We start from the raw sequence: 5,490 nt of genomic DNA on the forward strand, positions 1-5,490 counted from the left end.
TTCTGCATATCCCTTTTCTTGTGAAAGCTTCAATACGACATTCTTTCGCTTTTAGCTTTCCTTTGCTCCATCCAGTGGCTCTTCAAGTTGCTTAACGTTCTCGCTTTACTAGGGACACGAGCCACACTAAAGTAATATTTATCCCTTCAAGGCTTATAGTGCATGTCTTTGTAGTACTCATATCTGGCTGCACTATTTTAGAGTGCACCATCTAGGTGTCTCATAAAGAGATCTATTAGCACATTTGCAATATCCTTCGGAAATGTCAACTGACGCAATCAATTCATCCATCATATCTTCTTATACTACTTTTGTTAACCCCCATAGGGCATATCTAGAAGGGGTGTGACCAATTGTATATACCTCTGTTACTACTGAATATAACTCAAAAAGCTTTTGTTTTTCTGCCTCAATTATAAACGTTGTTAACCTTCATTAACTGGCCGCCTCATACCCTTCTTAATCTTGCTTCTTTTGCTTGTTGAAACTTGTATTTATCTTCCTAATTCTCTCATTGTCTTTCACCATAAAGGTGGATAGGTATTCTTGCCTTAAGGCTCCTTATCAAGAGGCTTACATCTTTCAGTACGCACATGATTTGCTGAAAACCTCACATTTACTTATCATAAGCATGATACAAAGTCGAGTTCCTCTAATTCAACACTTCCACAGCTATATCTCTTATCAATCATCTTTCTGAACGTAGGCATCATCTTATTACGAATAAAAATAGAAGCTCGGGACTTGAATTCTTATACGTGAGCTCTACCACACGATCTAGAGTAAGAAGAAAGAGTGACAGTCTTAAATGCCCTGTTGCCTCCTGCTTATAAGTGTGGTGCACGACACACATATAAACAAGACTCTACTAGACATGGCTTGTAGACTCCCTAGGACAGAACTGCTCTGATACCACTTTTGTCACGACCCAAACCGATGGGCCGCGACGGGCACCCAGTACCTTACTCAACCGAGTACCAACATAACGTATCTTTCTTATTACATCATCATATACACATGATATACGGGCCTAATAGGCCAACATGATCCTTTATATACTCAAAACATAGGCCGACAAGGTCGTGGAATCTTTTACGTACACGACATATGTCTACAAGCCTCTAAGAGTACATAAATGACATAAAGGTCAGGACAGAGTCCCGCCATACCAAACAATACACGTCTAAATCATACTAACCAAACGAGCAACTCCGAAGCAAATGGAGCGCACCAACATCTTCCACTGAGCTGATAGCCTACTTGGAGGGCTCTCAACCTATCTATTGGGACATGTGGGCGTGAAACGCAATGTCCCCAGGCAAAAGGGACATCAGTACGAATAATGTACCGAGTATGTAAGGCACATAAATAAGTACATAAGAGACATGGAAGAAATATAGAGTACATGACTCAACCTGTAAGTCTGAATAACTTTGTAAATCATAAATTATTTTTAGTGTCATGCATATGCGTATGAATGTCATGTCGTGCATAGGTACATGTTTCATAACATCATTAGCCTTTGAGGGCATTCCATCATATCATATTGGTCACTATAGGCAAAATCATCATCGTATACCAGCTGATCAGGTGGTGATGCGTATATAACGCCATAAACTTTCCCATATCCCATATACATATATATACATACATATATACGCGTATATAACGCCATTTGAATCATATTTCAGCCACTATGGGCAACATCATCAAAATATACCAGTTGGTCAGGTGGTGGTGCATATATAACGCTGTATCCTTTTCCCATATCCCATATACATATATACGCGTATATAACGCCATCTGGTCATGGGTCAATGCACATGTATAAACGAGTGAAATAAATAAAAAACACATAATAATCTCGATATTCCTTTCGGATAAACTTTTCCAACTGCGTATTATTCTGAGACCCATGAACAGAAGATAATAATAATTATCATGGGGAATCAAGAATATAGACACCCCTACTATTTCTACGAATAGAGTAATTTATGGAAACTGTGTATTTGCTCGTTTCTTCAGTATAATTTGAACCATGCCAAAAGAAAGAAAGGAGGGCCTTAACATTCCTGTTCCTGGAATTATTCGAATGAAATGAAGCTTCTGCTTCGGTGAAATATGTTGAACGATATTTGCTTGAATTCTTCGAAATACTTGGAATGAATTTGTTCTGTTTTTCACGTCTTGGTGTAGTTAGCTCCCAACGTTATTTGTTCTTATTGTTGAAAAGAGATAAGACTTTAAATGCAAAGTTCGGAATTTGCTATTGTAAGTATTCTGTTCCTAATGGCCAACGTTTGGAATTGAATTTCCAAGAGCAAGAACAATGTTCCGTTCTTTAATTGCAAAGTCTTCAAATAATGGCCACTAGTCTTATTTGCTAAGACTCAACTCTTAGTCATCTTCATAGATAGCCATTTGGCAACGGTGGTGGCTTAGTCATTTCCAATATTGTGGCTTCTTGCCACGTGGGGTGGGGGTGGGATGTAAATTTTTATCTACTTATTAGTTAACTGGGTAATGTTTTGTTACCCGGTAATTAATTCATGACCCGTATAATTTAAAAATTGTATAATTTCACATAAATACAACTCACACACCTGACTTGCAACATAATAGCCTAGATACCACTTTGCAAATCTATAGCCCAGAAATAATAGGGTAATTCCCGAAAGACAGCTTATTTTGCTCCCTCTATATACAACCAGTTGTTTTCATTCTCTTAATTTCCTTTGATTATTAAGAATTTGATTAAAAAATGCAAATCAGTCACAACGCAACTCAAAAATCCTGAATAATACATATTATCTGAAGGTAAGAAATTCAAACACTTTTTTATGTGCAATTGCTGAAGCAATCCAACAGGAAAAAAAAACTTGGTAAATGAATTGTAGAATCCCTCCAACGCTCATACAACACATTACACGAAAAAGAAGAAGAGAAGGAAGTGTCAAACTTCTGTAGAGGCCTCCTATACACTAACAATGTATATACATCCTTATAAACTGAAAAAATATATAATTATACAATATTATACACAAATATACACATTTACACACAATTATACAATACTGTATAACTTGTATAAACATGTATAATAGTGTATAAGAGGTGTTTGTATATCCATATACATAATTATACACTAGTATACAGTATTGATACAAACTGCTACATAGTTATGATTTTTATCCAAACCCAATTTCAGATTCGAGACTTCAAGGTCATAATAATAATGACCAGAACTTCAAACTTCAAAATCTTCCAACATTAGTGGTTATTTTTTGGTGCAAATCAAGTTTGAGAGCTATTTATTTTCAGATCTGTGTGTATTTTCATGTTTCTTTCAAAAATCTTCAATATTCCTCTGCTTGCCACCATGGACGACGGAGTAAGAGCCCGAGCCTTCTTCGAGCCATTAATGACAGAACTGCGTGGGGGTAGAGGAGGGGGAATAGTGGGGGATAGGTTAAGAGAGGATGAGGGATCTATGAGGGTTAGAAAGAAAGAAGTGAGAGGCGGTGAGAGAGAAGGGAATGAAGAAAGAAGAAAATAATAAAAATCCTAAAAGTATGTCTTTAATAGTGGGCTAAAGGCTGAAAAGTTTCTTTCAAATTATGTACAACATGGGCTAAATAGGGTAAGAGCTTCAAATGTGGGCCATTTTCGGTTGGGCTGTTAGGCCAAGTGACATGGGCTGTAATTCTTTCTTTAAAAATTACCACAAATTACTTAAAATTCTATTTATTATTTTTTTAAAATAATTCATATATACTTTATATATTACACTACCCTGGTCATATGGTATCTTGTATGGCACTAGTCCATAAATACTGGGTATTTTAGCTCGGGCTGTATTTTATCCCCAAATACCAAATTTCAACGAAATTCATTTTCTTTGACTTGCTTCCCTTCTCACCTTCACGAATTTATTCATCACTTACAATCCTTATAATTTTCAAATAATCTTTTCCTTGGACTGATGTCAATTACCTTACAACAAATTTCAACGCACAATACTACAGGGTGCAACATCGTTGTAACTTAATACTGTGGCACGTAATATTGACGTAATATTGCGGGTCGTAACACAACCCTAGTGTGGGTACTTAATGGGTGTTTGATTTAGAGCTTGTTTGTGTTTGGGTTAGTGATATCTAGCCTAGTTCTGGCTTGAATTCAAGAATTAATGGTTGCAAACATTGATTCATGCCTAATTGACTTAGTCTCTACTTGAGAAAGAGAGACTAAGTCTAGGAAAACTTGGCTAACAAAAAATTAAAGTGAACTCAAGAAATGAATAGCCCCAATTAAAGGGTTGAATCTAGAGATAGTAAGACCCGACTTGAGCATTTATCACTTGATTTGTGCAATACCCATTTGGACTTGAGAAAGCCAAATTGAGAAAAATCACTCAAACTACCGAGATGTATAGAGTGAGTAATCGAGTGAGATTGCTATATTAAAACCCCGACCAATCAAACTTTCCCTAGAGTTTACAACCCATTAGGTAACCACCTAGGTGGAAGTCACGACCCTAGATCTTTTATAACTTGGAAAACAACAACACTAAAAACATTGTCTCTTAGCTTTTCAATTACAATCAATAACTTAAAAGTAGAAGTAGAAACAACAACTGAATATGTGGAAGTGCAATCTTGGGCACATCATACAGTCACTCTAGGTGTATACCTAATCCAAAATCTAACTCCTTGTGGATTCGACCCCGACTTGCATTGGATTTTTTTATTATTGCTTCGACCGCATCATAACCTATATTTGTGATGTGAGTTTGGGAGACATCAATCATCGGGACCGGGGACTACGCGGCCAGCCCCATAGAAACAAGCTGTACAAATTAGCCACAAGTAATGGCAATTTCTTTTTAATACAACGAATGCTTAGATACTTTTTAAAATGGAAGGAATAAAGAAAAGTCCTTTTATTTTTATCTTGTTTCTTGTCCTATAGATGAATTAATTTTATCATTTGAAAGTTAAACAAGTACTTCAAATGCTAGTGCAGTACTGAAAAATATACGTCCTCTTCAAGAGCACCGTAAACATAAGAGGGCCCTCTTTTATTAAACCGTCGCAGTAAATGGTTGATTCCAAAAGATTTTATGCCCGGAATCCAAATGCTCTAGGGGAAAAATACACCCGAAGCCATGCATAATTCGACACAAAGAGAAAAACTTGAGCAAATACGAAAACAAAAATTACGCAAAGAGAAAACTTGCACAATACTTAAATGAAAAAATATTTTTATTTCACAGCAAACGTACCAAGTAGCACAAATACATGTATGAAAAATAAAATAAAGAAAAACCTAAACTACTGCACCCCTGGAATTCGGAGGAAGAGAAGCATCTTCACTCCGGAAGAAGTAGACGGATCCACCGCCAACTCAATATCTTGGCCTTCACCATCTTGACCTTCAATATCATTACCTTCAGGTTCTTCTTCAGTTCCCGAGAACTCAAAATCGGAA

The sequence above is a fragment of the Nicotiana attenuata genome, unplaced genomic scaffold (genome assembly GCF_001879085.1).
Source record: "Nicotiana attenuata strain UT unplaced genomic scaffold, NIATTr2, whole genome shotgun sequence".
In the NCBI taxonomy this organism is placed as follows: domain Eukaryota; kingdom Viridiplantae; phylum Streptophyta; class Magnoliopsida; order Solanales; family Solanaceae; genus Nicotiana; species Nicotiana attenuata.